This window comes from Miscanthus floridulus, chromosome 15 (genome assembly GCF_019320115.1).
Source record: "Miscanthus floridulus cultivar M001 chromosome 15, ASM1932011v1, whole genome shotgun sequence".
Lineage (NCBI taxonomy): Eukaryota > Viridiplantae > Streptophyta > Magnoliopsida > Poales > Poaceae > Miscanthus > Miscanthus floridulus.
Window position 1 is genome coordinate 18,986,626 of NC_089594.1, and position 20,280 is coordinate 19,006,905.

At 42.2% G+C, this 20,280-nt stretch overlaps 1 long non-coding RNA gene across 2 annotated transcripts; it reads right to left on the reverse strand.

Annotated features, from left to right (window-relative positions):
* Positions 1–16,085: 16,085 nt before the first annotated feature.
* LOC136508794 (uncharacterized) lies at positions 16,086–20,073 on the reverse strand. Of its 2 annotated transcripts, XR_010772122.1 has the most exons (4): positions 19,731–20,073; positions 17,126–17,351; positions 16,229–16,383; positions 16,086–16,149 (listed from the first exon to the last, which is right to left on the reverse strand). It is a non-coding gene; the product is annotated as an uncharacterized lncRNA (long non-coding RNA). The 2 variants fall into 2 exon arrangements; XR_010772121.1 differs by having other exon boundaries at positions 17,126–20,071.
* Between the last annotated feature and the right edge of the window lie 207 nt (positions 20,074–20,280).

Consider the following 20,280-nt stretch of genomic DNA (forward strand, 5'->3'; position numbering starts at 1 on the left):
AACACCGGGGGACTGCCCTTCAAGAATTCACCACGCTTATCACGTGGTGCTCCACCACCCTGTTGGTTCTGCTGATTCTGCACCAACGCTTGCATGATCTGTGTCTGTACTGCCAAGAGTTGCTCAATAGACGGTGGCGGTGGTGGTGGTGGCGGATGTGGGGGAACACCTCCATGACCTCGGCCTCTTCCTCTTCCAGACATCTGCTATCAAATATTCAAAATTTGAAATCTCCAAGTTAGAATACATTCTGAAAATTTTCTGGACGAGTCTCAACATTAGCAGCTCTGTAAAACAGTCATATCTCGAGTTCCAGAATTCCAAATAAGGAGTACTTTATATGGTTGGAAAGCTTAAGAAATCATCTACAACTTTTATTCAGACCACATTCCCAGATTCTGTCGTTAGCTTACTGAAAAACAGGATACAACCGAAACTGTTTCCATATTCCAGACTGCACAGAAACTTTAACTTGAAACAGAGATATCTCACGAACCAAATCAGATATTGGGGGTGATTCTAGAGGCATTGGAAAGATACTTAAGTCTAGTTGTTCCCATAAAAATTTCATAATTTTTGGTCATGTAGATTTTAATTGGAATTAAGATAAAGGAAGACTGCTCCAAAAAACAGATTCCGAGAGAACAAGATGTAACAAACCCAACTATTTATTTATTGACCCAATCTTTAATATTCTTGACTATGGAATTTGCGGACATGCCCACAAAGTTCCAGCACTCATTACAAAGATCCAACTCACACATAAACATAATAACAAATCAACTAAACACACCAATGTCCACACCGCACTAATAGACTCGACTAGACTCAACTTAACTCGTTCTACTACCGTGTTATTACATAAAGAGAGACTCCAATATCTATGGGCGATACTCATGGGGAAGCTTCCTGTACATCTTTGGCAAGTTAAGGCACACCCTTTGTTCATCAATCACCTGTCGGTGTCTTTTTATAGTTTTCTGCTGTGCCTTCAATTGATCCTCTAGTCGGCGAATCTTAGCCACGGACTCATAGCCAAAGTGTACCATCGCCTGGGTTGTTGGATCCGTGCCCTGCGGGTCCATCACCGCCCATTCCAATTCTGGGTGTTGGTGAGGGAGGAATCGATATTGGTCATTCTTCATGTCCTCGAATCGGCGTCCACGGAGGCCTATGCAAGCTTCAACGGCTGCATCTTCTATGTCGTCCTCCATGGTAGCACGGTGACCATGGTGCGCATAGTTTGAATCCAGCTGATATGCGCCTTTCTGTTCATCCTTGATGGTGATGCACACCCTGGTCTTCCAATAGGTGTCTTCAAGAGGGTGTGTATGTTCTTCGCAGACGTATTCTACAGCTGCATCCCAGTCGTTGTAGTAGGTCTGAAGCATGCTCATGAGTCGGTGATGTGAAATGGAGAATTCACATCATGGCTTATACCACACCTTTGTTGTCCACCCCAAGGGTGGGATCAGCTCATCTTCTTCAATAACGTCTTCCTCGTCATCATCGGACAAGTGGATGACCTCGACTTCTTGGGGTTCCTCCTGGACTGGCTCAGGTGTAGGTGTTGGCAGATCAAATTCTTGTTCTTGGGGTTCTTCCTCCTCAGGCTCCATGGACAAACCATGAGGCGGGTAGTACCCTCCAGTGCTCATGCGGGTAGTCTTGTGGGCACGAGGCATCTACAGGATTAGATTTAGTTAGATTAGGTTAGAAGCAATAATTTTCATAATAAAATAAGGCAAAAGAAGCATAAAACTTTAGCAATTAACAAGGGTGAGATAGAAAGGATGAAATGAGTGAAGTAAAAGAAGCTAAAACGACCATTGCTAACTAGGCTTGCGTCCTACAGTCAACACAACTTTGATACCAATCTGTCACACCCAATTTTAAGGATAAAATGCAGTGCAAAATTTTATGTGCGCCCAGAGATCAGTCACACACATAAGCCGACAAATTATGGATAGTATCATCACAAATGTTTATTACATCACGAATAAGACAGAGTTATCACATAAATATAGCGGGAATAATAAAAAGATCTCTTACAGAAGCTCCATTTCACAGGGACGTCGATTGGTTGACCACAAGTCTAGTAGTCCTTAGGAAAATCATCATACCCAAAGCCATCTGTTACCCATCCGGGATTTTTATCCAAGTAATGAAAATGAACAAGCGTAAGTACATGTCGTACTCAACAAGTGTAACACGGGGTTCATGAGGCTCAAAAGGCTTGACACAGGTTTAACAGCGTTCAGCTTTTAATTGTCACAATTTTAGCTTAAGAGTAGCAACAAGTTGTTTCAATTCCCAATGCAAAACACATGATCAAATGTAAACATGATTAATGAATAGCATAAACATATATTACTTAGTGATCATCTATTCCATAAGGGTTCCAAGGCCGCTCGTGACCATGAGCACCGCTGTTATAACAGTTTTACACTCTGCAGAGGTTGTACACTTTCACTGTGAGTCGTGATACCCATATGCCCGGGTTAATTACTCCCAAAACACTTCCAAGATGAGCATGCAGGGGTCAGTATGAAGCCTTTCAAAGGTTCGTCTAACAAGTTAGGGCCATTAGATTCACTCGGCAAACAGATGTAGAGCCCCCCTTCCCGATGGCATATTGGCACACAACCTATACACATAGAGATAGAGGCCGCTCTATACCCGATTCATCAAGCCATTCTTACGCCAATGAAGGTAACCACTAACAAGCTAGAAAAGGTCCTCATACTGAGCTAAAGCCAGAGCCATGTAGCCCTCACAGCTGTACTGTAAGTCCCGAATGATCACTTATAGATAAGTCCTTAGGGAGAGGAATCTGAAGCATTTAGAAAGTAGCTAAACACTCCAGCCCCCTGTTTCCATGTTGCTAAAAATCATATTTTAATGTTTATTGCATATACCATTAGTCAAGTTACAAGATCATGGTTTAATTGAGCTCTAGCATAGCTACCCAAATGCATAACCATAGGCGACAATGTAATAGTTCAATTCTAGGAATTCCCTATCAAGGTGACACATGCACATGAATTTAATGAATTAAAGTGAATAGGAAACAAGGATGATCCCATGCTATACTTGCCTTGAGCAAAGTACTCCTGCTCGTCGTGCTCGTCAAAGTTGTACCCTTGATCTCCCACGAACTACTCACCGTCTATACTCGATAACCACAGCAACATACAAGCATCCAGGAGCAAACATGCAAAGCAAACAAGGCTATAGATTAGAACAGTACACCAACAGCATAAAATCAAGATGAAAAGTTTGGAAAACAGCTACGAACACACAGACGCGAAGATCACAAAAATCGGATCTAAAACAGAAAGTTATGAATTAAACAAGTTTTCCTATAGCAAAATAATAGATTAAATCTAATCTCGAATTTTAAAAGTTGGAAATCTACTTTACAGTAACATAAACATGTAGATTACTTAATTACAAACCTAACACAACTTGAACGGATCAAATCAGAGTTAAAACGGAGATTTTATGGCTAAAACAAGTTGAATGGCAAAACTATGAATAACTGAAAACGTATTTCAATATAACCGAATAAAAATACGCTTTTAAAAGGAGAAAACGAAATCTGTAAACGTGCTTTGGACTACGGGTTGAATCTGAAATAGTTATAAGGGCTCATATGCAAAATTCCGACCGAAGGGGTATCCTTCAATTTGAACCGCCGGATTAGATCTGAACGGTTTGGATTCAATCTGGCGGAAGAGAGAGAGAAGGTGCGCCGGAACAGTGCCGGCGGCGGCTTGACCATGGCGGCGCCATGAATGGCTCGCCGGAGTTTTGGCTTTTCGGCCCACAGTACACGGTTCAGTGAAAAAGGAACACCGGGTGAGAGGAGGGGATGGGGATCTCACCCGAACCGAAACGTAGGATCGGGAACCAACAACGGCGGCGTGGTTCTCGACGAACGGCGGCAGTACTCCAAGCTTGCGGCGACGCTAGGTTAGGTGGCTGCAGCTTGCGGGGCGAAGAACCGAGCAGCAGATGAGATAGAAGGAGGAGGTGCAGGCGCTATTTATGGGGACGGAATTACTTGGGCGCGACGGCATCAAGGAGATCGTGGCCGAGGCGGACACGAGCGACGGCACGGGATGGAGTCCGAGCCGGCCACGACGGGAGGAGGGAGGAGGGAGGAGGGTCTGACGCCTGGGCCCGGGTGGTCAGCGGCCGGAGGGAGCTTGCGCGGGTCACGGCTGGGAGTTCGGCTGGGCCGGCGAAGCTGGGCTTCGGCCCAAGCGGAGAGGAGAGGGAGAGCAGCGGCCCGGGAAGGAAAAAGAAAGGGCTGCGCTGGTGGGCCTTGCGGAGCTGGCGCAGGAACAGCCGCGAGCGAGGCAGGCCGACTTGCTGGGTTCGGCCCGAGCGGGGGAAAAACCAGATGACAAGCTGGGCCGAAAGGAGAGACGAGGACGGACAATCCAGTTTCCAATTTTTGCAAAACAAATTTCAAAATCACTTTCGAATGCAAATTCAATTCAACTTGCAATCAGATTTCAAATCAAGCAATACAAAAACATGCAACAACATGAATGCACACTCATTGTTGTTGACCTATATTTGATTTTATTTTGATAAACTTTATTATTTTTCCTAAATTTAAATGCTCACAAAAATACATAATAAATTAATTTCCCCTATTTTAAAATGTTGTAAATTTTAGGGTGTTACAGCGATTAGGTTTTTTTGGGAGCGATTCCGCGACTGCTCGTCCAAGACGTCTTCTTCCTAGTGATCGCTCGCAGAACAGCAAGGTGTCTTCTTCCCGGTGACCGTTCGTGGGACTGCACTACGAACACATTCCTGCATCGACTGTGGTCCACAACTTCGAGCAACGCACTATGTCTGGTGCGAATGGAGCCTTCGATGCCCTCGGCATGGGACCCTCCGCTGGGTATACTCTTAACTCTCTGATTACCGTATTTTGCGTACTTACTATATGGATCGGTATGTCATACTTGCATGCTGTAACATTTGTTAGTGATATACACATGCACATATATGTTGTCACGAACCTGATATTTTATTTCTGGATTAAATTGACCATGAAAATATCTAATTATCTAACACTCCGCGCCCTTAAATTAGCAATGCCTCCACTCATGCAGACGAGAGTGGATGACTTTGACCGCGCTTTTTTGTGTACCCGATAATATGCTTATGGATGGAAATGGGTCGGTTCGATCCGACCCATAAAAATAAGGCCAAACTGAAGGTTTCCCTCCCACCCATATCCTGAAACCCTAGCCTCTCACCGCTGCCCTCAACTTGCCGTGAACAGACACCGACGCACGCCGATGTTAATTGCCTCGTCCAACCATACATACGTTGACGCATGTTCGTGTACATGTTGGAACTCGACAGTAACACATGCGCGCGTGCCGTATAAAGATTGTGTGTGATATGTTGGTCCCTTCGCCAGCCATCAATAGCATCGTATGCATGGTTTCACCGGGTCATCTACGGGTCAACAGCTCGTCGGCCGGATATCACCGGAAAAGTGGAACAAGTGGAGAACGGTTGGGAGAATGGCACTTGAGCACTGATAGCGCTTGGGCAACATGCACCTCTTTCGTTCTAGCTCTTGCATCATCAAATCAGATTCAGATATGACCAAAATAATCAATATCGGTATAGAAAATACAGCCAACAATTAAAGATTCAGGAAAATAAATCCATGTGGCAAGTACATAGGAGTAATCTACAAGCCATGGTACGAAACAAATACAATCATCCGGGTGGTGTAGTGTGCTACTATGTCTCTTGAAAGTGAGGCAACTTTATTACTGTACGCAATAATTTGACCACGAATGAGGAGACTATATTTAATTAATTTACATTATTTATATTTACATTTACAGGACAGACGTCGTCTCGCTGTTTATTTGCTCCTATGTACGACCAGGGGCGGAGCCAGAAGTTGAGCACAGGGGGGCGCTATTTAAGCCGATAACAATCATACATGATGAAATATATATACAAAGAGAACGTAAACAATAACCAAATAAATGTTTATTTTACAATACAAAAGAAGGCTAAAAAACAAAATACTAAATATTATAAAGAAAATAGGAACAAAATTTAACTAGACCTTGGTGTCTAAGCTTCACCGGTCAATCTAAACCTAGACAAAAAAGAATCACGGTGATAATAAAAACAAAGGAGATGAGATGAGAAGATAAAAAGGAAGAATAATCCTAAATGAAATAGATGTCGTTGAGATAAATGCGGAGGGAGAATAAACAAGAAAAACACTGACTATATTTATTAACCAGCTAATTATGCGTGGACCGTGAAGCGCGCAGTGTTTCCATCTTTGCGTCGTCGCCGTGTATTGACCAGAACATCCCGGTGCGCTCGCCCCCTAGTGCTCTGCTGCTCGAGGCCTCGTCAAGTGGCGCACGCGGGCTCCGTTAGTTGTGCACCCCGATCAGTGGTGCTGCCGGCTTGTCAACGTCGGCATTTCGTGGAGGACTTGTTTGACTCCGCTGATCCAACCAAGATGACTCCACCAGTCCACCACCAGTGTCTTGTTAGCTTCCACGTCCTGGAAAATGGAGATCGCTTTCGATGAACTTTTTGGTTGTTCCAAATAGTCATGGTTTCTGGGGACGGCTGGTGAGGCTTTGTAGAGGCGGCTCGGTCAGCCGCCCCTACCATACCGTCTCTACAAATCATGCATTTGTAGGGGCGGTTCGCAGACCGCCCTTACAAATCGATTTGTAGAGGCGGCTGGTGTTATCAGCCATCCCTACAAATCGATTTGTAGGGGCGGCTGCCTGCCGCCTCTATAAAATCGATTATAGGGGCGGCTGTAGTACCAGCCGCCCCTATAATACCTGTTTGTAGGGGCGGTTCGGTATAGAACTGCCCCTACAGTACATTTTTCCGCCAAATTTTTTTCAAATTTACAGTTCAATTTCGACCATATATATATATATATATATGCTTATATAATTCAAATCTGACCACAAGCACAAGAGCATTATATAAACTACCATTACAAGTCCAATTCACAAGAATATATACAATCCATCATTAAAATTATCAATCAATTTAATATAAATATTAACTTAGGCAATAGAAAGAGACAACAACAGTCAAACTTATAATCCACCTGACTAAAAATTTAATAAGAATTTGAAGGCATTTTACAAACTTCAATATTTGTAGAGCAAAGTACTGTCAAGTTCTTTCATTTCCGAGAACTGTTGAGATATGGAGACGGATACTTGACGACATAGAAACAAATAAAAGGAAGTTTCAGAGAAGTGACAGCTGAAACCTTGCTGAATATATGTGCTTGATCTTTGTGTTGCTATTGACCTACAAGCATAACTGAACCAGAAAAAGAGTTGTTCAAAGACAATCAAATCTAAACTTCAGTAGAGAACTGAAGCAACCAGATAGACTACAACGTAGATAAAAATACAGTTAGAGACAGTCAGACATCCTAGACGTTTTCTGTAAGCATCCATGTATATCTGCAGTCAAAGGTTCACAATTCAAAGGGATCAAGCTTACTGGCATTATACCAACAAATCAGTTACTCATCTCACTAGTACCTTTTTGGTTGCCATTGCAAGTTGAAAGAATCCAAATCTAAAAACAATCAGAAAAGCATGCAAAGAACATGATTCATGAGGCTCCCCGAAAATTGCATGTATGCAGAAATCTTGCATACTACAGCATATTCATAGTCTTCGGAGAAGCTCTTAAGAAACAGATTATATCCTATACTTCTTTTTTATTGCAGCCTTGCAATTTATACTGGTTTTAGCACAAACAAAATGCACTGACACTCAGCTAGGCATAAATCTTGTGTAGCGAGAAATTTAACTAACCATTCACTCGACGACAAGATTTTTATAATAAAAAATAAAATTTGTTGTCAAAAATAAGTTTGCCTTTTATAGTAAGAACGTGTGGAGGTGGAACCTGACAAATTATTCATCAGTTGACAGATTCAGTAACAAATTTACAGTAAGATATTTCCATTCACTAGACAAATTCATTATATGTACTTAATTACAGTAAATCCTATATGGACTAATTTACACCAAAAATAAATTAGAAATCCGTAAGATTAAAACAGATTTCATTGGATACAATGACATCCCTGTGGCACTGTATATCATATAAAGTGGTATGAAAATCACAAATGGACACCACTCAGGTATTAATAGTGCACAGATTTAAATTTCATTTCTAAGAAAGTACCTATGTAACTTCACTGCTGTGTTGGGCTGAACTTGCGAAAACTAATGTATGATGCTCCACTGCATTCATACAATTTTCTTCTCTTATTTAGTAAACCTAGGAATACATCAGACACACTCATACTCGCAGACACTGCTTCATAATATTATATTAAATGAAACAACAGATGAAATCTTTGTTAATTACATCTATTTAACTGATTAGATATAAATGGATCTGCTGCATGGTGATCAAAATCGAAGCCAAATCATATGGATTAGGGAGAGAGGAAGAGAGGGGGAACCGACCAGCACAGAGATGGGGTTCGCGCTGTCCAAAACGACGTGGAGATGAGGCAAGGCAGCCGGATCCGTCGCTGTCGCCTACCTAACCTCACGCTGGTGCTGGAGGAGACGGGGGCGCTGCCACTTGGGGGATGCGCCGTCGAGGGGCAAGGGAGATGGATCCACCCGTCGTTGCCGACCTCGCCTCAACGTGCCACAGCTTGTGGCCAAGAGGGAGGGCACTGCTTGGTGACCGGGGGCGCCGTCGCGGGCCGAGGAAGACACATCCGCCACCGCCGTCATAGGCCGAGGAAGGCTGATCCACCGCCACCGTTGCCGTCGTAGGCCGAGGAAGGCTGATGCGCTGCCGCCGTCGTCCTAGCCTTGTGCGCCATCGCTTGGGGGCTGGGGAGGGAATGCCACCGATTGGGGGCCAGGGTGCGCCGCCGCTTGGGGGCCAAGGTGCGCTATCGCTTTTGTGAGAGAGAGATGCCCGGGGAGGTTGTGGCGGCTGAGAGAATGGCTAGGGTTAGGGTGGGCGCTTTTATGCGCCCGCTTTTGGGCCAACCGAAAGGCCAGCGCAGCCCAGGCCCAAGTTGGCTGCGCGGCTCAGGTTTCACTGCCCGTCGAAATTAATTTCTCTATCGGTGATTCAGCCGCCCCTACAAATGGACACAACAGGGGCGGCTGGTAATAGCCGCCTCTACATACCAGCCGGCCCTACAAATCGACGCATTTGTAGGGGCGGCTCATATTACCAGCTGCCCCTACTGTGCCATTTGTAGGGGTGGCTGCTGTGCTGGAGCCCGAGCATGCCATTGTAGGGGCTGCTCCAATGCCAGCCGCCCCTAAAAAATGCCCCGTTGATTCAAACTGTTTTTCACATAGTGAGTTTTGCTTGGCGCCACACTCGCTCCCAGGCGTTTGACAAAGGTGGTTCTGCCTTGGCGATCCAAACATCCCCAATGGGCTCCTTTGGACCAGTCATTCCCGATGGGGATTGGATGGAATTGAGGGTTCCACATGGGAAATTAAATATAATGGGTGTTTCCAAAGAAGCGCATATGTTTGGTTTTTCTGCTATTATTGCGTATGTACATAGGTCATGCTATAAGTGGATTGCATGTTGTGGAGAGAAATTTTAGTTAAGGGTGATATATATTGCTATAGTTGCAAGGAATCTAGTCATATTGCAGTTAAATGTAGGGGGCTCTAGGCGCTAGCGCCTAAAGGAGAGCCAGGAGCGCTAGCGCATGAAGGAGAAGACTGAAGCATAGGTTCAGAATCCCTAGGAGAAACCATACATTTTGTATGCCCATGGCCCTCTGGGGTTTAAGGCGGGACATGGGCTCTTATAGAAAGGATCGGATCCCAATGGATCAAGTCGTAGACTAGCATAGCACAGCGCTACCCTTTACATCTCACTACTACATAAACCATTTGTAGGGGCGGCTCTAGATGATTTGTATGGGCGGTTTGGCCAGCCGCTCCTACCAAAGCTTGGCTACAAATCATGCATTTGTAGGGGCGACCGCCCCTACAAATCAATTTGTAGCAGCGGCTGGTGTTACCCGCCGCCCCTACAAATCGATTTGTAGGGACGGCTGGTAACACAAGCCGCCTCTACAAAATCGATTTGTAGGGGCGGCTGTAGTACCAGCCGCCCCTATAATACCTATTTGTAGGGGCGGTTCAGTCTAGAACCGCCCCTACAGTATATTTTTCCGCCAAAAAAATTTAAATTTACAATTCAAATTCGACCACAAGCACAAGAGTATTATATAAACTACAATTACAAGTCCAATTCACAAGAATATATACAATCCATTATTAAATAGACATAATTCATAAGATAAGACCAATGTCAAATTCCATACACATTGTTATCAATGGCCTAGAGCTAGCCTTTAATCTCACGAGCAGCATGGGCTTCTTACTAAATAGATGATGAACACTAATGATACTGATAATACATATGCTTACTTATGATTATTGTTTTTGCGATACATTATTCTTGTTTACATGATCATGTGGTTATTTGGGGCTTATGCTGAACTTATTGCTACTCAATTGCTAAAATGATGACTTACTAAAAGCTAATCATAGTAAACCAGTGTGAACCCTTTGAGCCTCATGAACCCCATGTTATATTGCTGAGTACAATATGTACTTACGCTTGCTATACTTTTCAATTCTTTGGAAAAATCCTGAATGGGTACCAGATTGCTAGAGTCTAGAGGAGTTAGGCTTGTGATCAACCAGTCAGTTGTCCCTATGAATTTGGAGTCTTCACCTAAAGATCGGAGTTGTCTTTCCATTGTTTGTTATCTAAGGTTATATCTTTTATACTAATACGCTATGTATTAAGCATTGTCTGTTGATATTACCTTTATTTGTGGCCATATGTGGGATTTGACTTCCTGGGCTCACATATGGTGTGTATCTGGTTTTGTTCTTAAAACCAGATGTTACGTGGCCCAGGTTTGCAAGGTAAGTGGGCCTTCTTTCTATTTCTTGGCTTGAGTCTGCATTACGCTTTGCCAGATTGCGTATTTTGACTATATTTTCCACCGCATCCATGTATATGTCCTACAAAACCTTGATCTTCCAATACATGTGGAAATATGTCAATATGAAAGACATATGTGTGCAAGATGTACTAGTTCTCCCATTTTTGTATCTTAATTGGCAGTCGAATTTGGTCAATAAGGACCGCTAACACGATGCCATTGACTTCTTACTCAGATCCTGTTCTTGTGGGTGAGACTTCTTCAAGCTTCGTATCGGACTCAATGTGACATTTGGCCCAGATTGAAATGTGGTCCATAGTGGCCCATATGCATGTTAATAAGATATTGTGTAGGGTTTAGTCCCACCTTGGTTGTTAAAGGTGGGTTAGACCAACATATAAGGCTTTTAGAGTCCATCCCACCATCCCCGGGTTAATTAATGTTTTTATGCGAAGCAAGGATGAAAGCGTAAGTGGGATGGTGGTAGGTGTGATTCACTCAACGTGTAGAGTGGATCTAAGTCATTTGGACTCGGGGGCATTACACTCAAGAACACAATAGCATGTAGCTAGTTGGACATCACCTTGCATATGCATCTACATGATCAACCAATCGCTACTCCACCTTTGTTGGAATGGTCGATTCTGCGGAGGATGATGATACCATCTCTAGAACTGACCTCTCGAACTAGATGACTTTAGAGCTACTCGAAAGAGTTTCACTCCACTTCATCCACAACTCGAATCCCTACTATGAGAGAGCTCCATGGGCCACCACCTCGTCTAGGGAGTGTTTCATTGCAACACCCAAACACGATGAATGAAACCCCAATGTCCCTCAGGAAGCCATAGGAGACATCAACGGTGAACAAGACATCCTCTTGGTTGTTGATCTACTCACCCTAAAAGTGAAGCGGGATCAGCGCAACAAGCAATGATAGACCTCTAGCAGGAGATTGAGCGATGAGACACTCTTGACAACCTACGCCGCAGTGACTGCAATGCCCTTGAATACATTGAGCAAGATGAAGAGGATGTCCTTGTCTTCACTCGAACAAGTGAGAGCATGGCTTCTGTCGTCTAGGTCCTCAACGATTGGTGGAACTAGCCAGCCCCACGATTGACTAAACACATTGCAAGGCTTGGGTCCTCACCGAGAAAAAGTAGCTTTCAAAGATGGATAGCTCTCAATGACAGACCAACTCGAGGACACTACTAATAGCCATCATACACACCAAGAAACATCGATAAAACATAGCTCTAGTCCCCACGGTGGCTCCAGCCATGGCAACCGTAGCTCCAAGCACCCTCCCAGTTCGGTCCATTGTTAGATTGAGGAAAACTGCGATGCTAGGTACATGATCAACACGAGGCACAATGCACATGATGATCTCAATGGGCTACCACTAGAACAATGAGGCTCACAACCATCATAGGGCCCACGGTGAAGATGACGATCATGGTAGGGACAACCATTATTGCCGAGACAACTACAACAACGAACACCACCATCGATAAAGACTTGGATATAGTCATAGATCGACACCTGATCGGATCAAACCCAGGGCCATCGAACAACATGTTCATGGTGCAACGACGCTGGTTGACTTCTGATTCCCCCAAAACATCGAGAAGTACGACGAGAACACCAAACTCAACAACTAAATGGAACACTATTGCATCGCCATTAGAGCAGCAAGCGCGAAGAACGACCTCTTCATGCTTCAGTACCTGCCTCTCTACCTCGAGCTAGTAATAACTTATCACAGGCGGGGGGGGGGGGTTTCAACCAGCAGCAAAAATGTCATTGAGAAAATGTTTTATGTGTAGTGGATAGGAAACTCTAAATGATGGTCGACGATGGTTCAGTTCCAATTTCTATCTAGTCTGAGGTTGTGTTTGGTTTATCTTCTAAAAAGTGCTTCTACTGCCAACAAGCAAAACGCCAACCAAATGGGTAGAATCAAAAGCTGCATTGCCAGAAGCAAATGCTTTCATGTTGTACAATTTTCGTGGCACCTTGGAGACTTGGACCCTAATTTTGGCTTACAGCTTTATATAGGTGGAAATAGAGAAATATTTTGCAGTTGTTTCATGGGAGAAAGGGATGGGGTAGGTTGTTTGAGTGCGCAAAAGATCTAGCCCAACTCGCTATACCCATGAGCCAGCGCCCCCAAGCCCCAGTCCACTGGAGTCCACAACATACCAAGACCTCAGGCCTAACTCAATCAAAAAGACTAGCCAGCTAATAGGTGAAGGTTGCCCCGCCTTATATGTTGTGCTCCCCACCATCAATTTTCGATGTGGGACTAAACTTAACAATCTGCCCTGTCACACATTGGGCCCAACTCTTCACACCACAAACACCCCTGTGATCTCCAGAAGACATTTTCAGGCCCCGAGTCCAACGCTCCATACCACACACAACCCATGTCACCTCTGAGACGTTAACAGGCTCCCCCATCAACATGTGACTCCTAAGATTTTTCTAGGTTTTCCAACCATGGGCTCTGATACAACTTGTTAGAGTGTGTAGCAGATCCGACCTAGCTCACTATACCCACGAGCCGACACTCCCAAGTCCCAGTCCACTGGAGCCCACCACATACCAAGACCTCGAGCCAAACTCAACCCAAAAGACTAACCTAATAGGTGAGGGCTGCTCTTGCCTTATTTGTTGTGCTCCCACAACATTAATTTTTGATGTGGGACTAAACCTTACATAGGTTGTATAGTTATTTTGACCAAACAGCCAGTGTCTTTTTCACATCACATAACTTACAGTAGCCTTTCTACATCTCATAGCTAACACCAGCTTTTTAAAATGGCCTGTCTCCTAAAATCAATTTTGTAGTAGTAGATTCTGCTGCCAAAAAGTAGAAAGCCAACCAAATGGGCAGAATTAGAAGCTGCTTCAGAAGTAGCAGCTTTCACGTTGTACAATTTTTACGGCATCTTGGATCCTGCTTTCAGCTTTTCCAAATAGGTGGAAACTGAGAAATGTTTTCCGTTGTTGTTTCAAGGGAGAAAGGGATGGCGTAGGTTGTTATAGTGTGCAGCAGATCCAGTCCATCTCACTATACTCATGCGCCAGCATCCCCAGGCCCAGGTCCATGAGAGCCTATAACATACCAAGACCTCGGGCCTAACTCAACCCAAAAGACTGGCATGATAGGTGAGGGCTGCCCCTGCCTTATATGTTGTGCTCCCCACCATCATTTTTTGATGTGGAACTAAACATAACATAGGTTTCATAGTTATTTTAACCAAACAACCAGCATTTTTTTACTGCACATGACTCACAGTAGCTTTTCTATATCAAATATCTCACGATAGCTTTTTCACGGCCCACGGCAGCTTTTTCATAGCCCATGGCTGAACCAAATATATAGACCCTTTAATTCCGTTAGTTTCTATGTGTGTGAAGAATTAAGGAAAGCCATACATGTTTGGCCAGCTATTATCATTATTTCCATCATTTTTTGGATAGGTACCATTATTTTTCTTAGCTGTACATTCATATATTGATTTTCTTTCCTGGACCATACGACCTTAGCATATGTTTATTGTTTAACTTGCCTTCAACATTTTTGTTGGAATTTTGCAACAGGTCAAACAGGATTGGGTGCCTACTTAAAGCCTGAAAATGGACACACAAGAGAGACAGATTACTATGGAGCTATGATCCTACATTGATTCTGCATGTATATTCACATGTCTCAGCAAGTATTTGTGTGTCTTATATTTGCATACAAGTACGTCGTCTTTTAATTTTATTTCCATTGTTGCATGTTCTTTCCTTGTATGGTTAGCCATGGTGTGATTTGCCATATTTCTTTGTGTATTTCACTGCATATCACTACAACTGCACAGGGATACAGTAACATCAACTTATGTTACTATAGGTTGGAAAAAGTGTTACTAGCTCTCTTAGTAACATATTTTTTTTGTGTTCCAATTGGCCATGTTACTATAGACCGGTTTATTGTAACACATTTACTTGTCTATAGGAACATTTGTCTAGTGTTACAATGATTTTTGCTATAACACTTTTTTTTCTCTAGTAACACTTCACATTATGGTGGAATACATAGTTTGTAACACATTTATTTATCTATGGGAACATTTGCCTAGTGTTATAGTGATTGTCTGCTGTAACACTTTTTTAGTTCTAGTAACACTTCTACATTATGGCAGAGCATAGTATGGAACAAAGGAACACATGGTTTGTAACACTTGTTTATATTCATTGTAACAAATTCAGATTAGGAAACAAATATTTTTTTCGCCTATATATGTGGCACACGGATTATTATAGAATCACACAAACATGACACATTGCAAAATCACATAAACCACAAATTTCAATAATCATAACAAGATCCACATATAGTAGGATGATTTCAAACATAGTGCTTGTTCAGATTAAATCATAGTATTTGTACATAACGATATGGCTCTAGAGAGCAAACACACATAGTCCATACTAGAAAGAAAAATTCAAGAACTAGCTAGGATTTATAAAGTCCATTGCTTCTTCTTCCATTATTCTTTGTACACATCGATGTAGGAATTCAACCATTAATCATTTGAACCTGCAAAGAAAATGTAAGTTGTAAGATTACAAATTAGGCCACATATGTACAATGATGTAAGTTAAGAAAGCTAGTTTGAACATACAAACATCGAAGGCCAAGCAATTGAGACTCCTTTGGCTTGAGCATCACCAATATTGTTGCACCCAGGCCTAGGCCTCACTAATGGCTCATCTTTTGCTATAGCATGATCGATATGCACTTTGTAGAATTGACTTCCTGTCTTAACTCCACCAACAATGGCTTCTGGATCAGTGCTCAAGAGAGTTGCATAGGCCACATTAGCCTTATTAGGATATTTTGAAGTCATTAGTAGCACCATGGACCCAACCTACATTAATTTGACATAATCTCTTAGTGACCAACAACCCTTAGTTGTACATCAAGATCATGCAATTAGAACAAGGGTATTATGTTCATCTACCTTCATTACAGGAAGTTGTTTAGGTGCTTGACGCTTGTTGCATGTAACCTTGTCATGAGCCACCTCCTGGTGTGCAATGTTCGTAGTCTCTCTAGGCCCTCCATGATGACCCTTACACATATAAAATGAAGTATGAAATATTAAGACAAAAATTCCTCTATAAATACAGCAAAGTGTGGTTCATAGATACCTTTTGTTTCTTTGTTGTTTTACTTGTGGTGGATAAAAGTAGACTGTCATCATCACTATATTCAGACTCACATGTTTCTTTATTCTAGTAAAGAGAAAAAAGGCAGTAGCATTCCAGATTTAGGGTCCAATTATCCACCGCCATGGTAGCACAATCTAAATAAAATATAGCACCAATAGGAAAATAAGAATAAAGCATAGGATAATTCACAAATAAGAATCAAGTATAATGAAATAGTAACAATTTGACTAAAGTGCATATTTGTAATGTTATTTGAACTTGGAGCTTGAGAACAAGTAAAGTGCTATGGTTCAGATAGGATGGTCTAGAGCATGACACATATATATGAATAAAAATAGTCCAAAAGGTTCTTTACATTAAATAAGATATAAAATTAACATGTATGATAATTTATTTTTCCTAACATTTAGGAGGGAAAAATCACTATTATTGTTTTGCTTGATTGAAAATTAACTTTATATATAGTAGTGTCCAGTTAGCTTGAATTAAATAAACGGGCTGACATACCATGACACTAGTGAAACAATCAAGCACTAAGTCGTATACACAGACTGAGTAGAACTGAAACAGAGGTCATAAATAAAATGTGAAAAGTCTGCCCTTTGTTTTGTCCCATTTCAACCATGCACAAAAAGCTAACCTAAGAAGCTAGCAAGTATTGAATAAATAATTACTAAAAGCATGAAAGCAGAAATTATTAAAAGATGGATCCACTGCATCATGATAGGACATTTCACAAAAGCATACTAAACTGCTGCTCGAAGTATTCTGTAACATGAATGACAAAATGCTAACACTTTGCCCTTGCCTGTGCGAGCAAATGAAAGCTGCAACTCCATGAGCAGATAAGCTACCGATGCACTGCTACCAGCTTACCTAATTGTCGAAGTGCAGCAGCTCAGCTCCTCCGACGACCTGAAATTACAATGTTTTTTCTCCTCTGCTGAATTCTAAATCCCCCTCCACAAAAGTGTTTCCATGAGAAAAAAATGTAAATAAATCACCTAGACAGCTATATGCAGCAGCACTATACAACTGAGATGAGCTGTCCGTGTCCTGCTCCTTGGAATGTTGGAGTGGCCGCTGCTAGGATGGAGCACATCTATAGGGAACTAGGATCAGATGGAAATAGCATGGCGAGCAAAGAAAGGAAGAGCAGGCAAACTATTTCATCTTCTGGAGAAGACGTTTTCAGAAATGGCATAGTATGCAACTGAAGTAGAGCTGCTTCAAACCTCATCAAACAAACCAAATCAAGACCGATGGAAAAGAAATCCAAACCATGGCACCACTATCTGATATCTCATGGGTGTTCTACTCTAACCGCTAACACTAATAAAGAATTAAAGATTGAGAATTCATCTCCAGTTTCCGGGAACCCTAGAAAAGGGAAAACCTTGGCCAAACTCCCAAATTGAAGGTTTCTGTGAGGGGATCAAATCGATTGATGACAAAGATATCTTGTCACATATCCTACGATCAAAACCCCTCAATAGATTCGCCCCAAATCGCACCCCTCAATTGATAGGGTGATTCATCTTTACCTTAACAGGCCGACGAACTCATGGCATAGGAGAGCATGTTCATGAGGCTGGTGGAGAGCGGAAAGGGGCGCAGGCGGTGAATCTTCGGCGAGGTCTGGCAAGGCGAGGGCGGACGATGGAGCTGCTGTCACGGCGCGAGTTGAACGGGACGGGCGGTGGCGGCGGGCGGTAAAAGAGAACAGGCGCGCACTGGGGAGTTGCAAATTGGATCTATCGTTCTATTTGAGGTCCTGGGGAGACGGTTTTTCTTTTTTTATATATAAAAATTAATTTCCTTGACTTATTTTTTTTCTTTCTCCGCATCCAGTTTCTTTCTGTTTGTTTCTTTTCGTATATATATCGTGGCCTCCCCATTCCATGTTTTTTTCATTTTTCCCTTTGTGGGTGGAGTATCTCTCCTTTCCATGTTTTTTTATTTTATTATTTTTTTGTATCACTGTTTTTCCTTATAAACGTCAAGAATAAATAATAAATACAATATTATGGGACCTTGAAACCTTGACCCTTCTATGATAAACAAATATTTCCACCACTAAATTGTTTTTACCTAAGTAGCTACCAAAGCATTTTTCATATATTTCAATTTATATCTTGATAAATATTTACACATTTATTAATAATATTTTTATAATTTTTTGAAATGTTAATTAATAAATATATTATTTTCTATGAGTTGCCTTTTATGTATATGTGCTAAATACACATACCTTAATCCCTATATGTATAATTACTATATATGTTCTACTAAAACATAAAACGTTTGAACTCGATTTCATTTTATCTGGATCGAATTCATTTCATCATTAAGGCGATGATTGGTTTCTAGCATATGGTCTGACCTAGCTAGTGAGGCACAATCTCAACTTGCTCCGGGTGCTCTGCCAAACTGGCCCTAAGGGCACCCGCAATGGTTAGAGCTAGTTAGTAGCTCTAAGTCAATTCTCCAATAGTGCCAACTTCAACATATAGATTTTAACATGGATAGCCCCACATGACACTCAAGTAACCTTGAAGTATGTGCAAGAGCTTAGCTCAAGAGCTAGCTTTTCTCTCTCTCTCTTCTATTAAAATATAAGAAAAATACTTAGAGCTAGCTTAAAAATCGATTGTTGGAGCTGCACTAAGATATCCATGCAACTACTTGCTCATGTATCTTACATAGAGCTAACTCGGTCAAAACATAACCAGCCTATTCGCTTGTTAGTTTCAGCCAGGGCTTATCAGCCAGACAACAGTGTTTTCCTTTCACAACAAACTAGCACCAGCCGGGCTTATCAGCCCAGAAACCAACCAGCGAACAGGCCAAACAGATACAACAAAACAACTTCTTTAGGAATACACACTAGGACAATTACATGGACAAATTAACTTAATCTCGAAATTTTCTAGTTCAACTCTCTAGATGTACTTACAAGGGAACAGTTTTCGTGTGTTTGCTCAGAAGGATGAGTGTGGACAAGTGCTATGAGCATCTACATCTATTAGGGCTAGATAAAAAGCTCAATGGGCTAGCTTAGTGATTCATTTCAACATTGCTCTTATTCACCTTTATTTTTTCAAGTTCCAAATTAGTTCTTTTTTAAAGAAATTTGATTTTATATTGGCTCATTAAGCTTGTGTGAAATGGGGTATCAAACAATGAGTGACAAATAATAATATACCAATTTTGATGAAAAAAGCTTGAAAAATGCTCTTATGCAACCTGATTGCAAATAAAAATTGTTGAAACAAAAATGCTGAGCTAGATAAAAATAGAACTCTTTTGGTGTACTCCCTCCGTTCCAAATTATAAAACGTTTTAGCTTTTCTAGATTCATGGCTTTTGCTATACACTTAGATATACATTATATCTAGATGCATAGTAAAAACAATGTATGTAGAAAAGTCAAAACGTCTTATAATTTGGGATGGAAATATTTAATTATGAAAATATTTACTCTGGCCGCTGCTTCTGCTGCTTCCTGCGTCAGTGGGGTGTCGGAGGATCGGTTCCCCGGGGACGATCTGCATTAACAAAATAACTATGGCCGCTGCTTCGGCTCCTTCCGGTGCTTCCTGATTCGCCTTCGGTAGCCGTTGCCAGCAGGAAGACGAGGCCGCCGCCGCTGCCGTCGTCGCTGCAGACCACAAGAAGCAGCAGCAAAACTACACCAAGGACAACGGGCGACCTCGTCCAAGCATGGTAGTTGCTGCTGGTCGACATGCTGTATGCCTCCAAGAGCTATATTTCGATCGAGAAAAATACTAGTAGTACTACAGATGAGCGCACAATTTGCTAGCAGCATGGCTCCGTGCCCTTAAATTAGCAATGCCTCCACTCATGCAGACGAGAGTGGACGACTTTGACCACTCTTTTTTTGTGTGCCCGATAATATGCTTATGGATGGAAATGGGTCGGGACAATCCGACCCATAAAAATAAGGCCACACTACGCCAGATTTGTACATCACTGCCAGCCTCATCACTGCCAGATTTGTAAGAACCGGC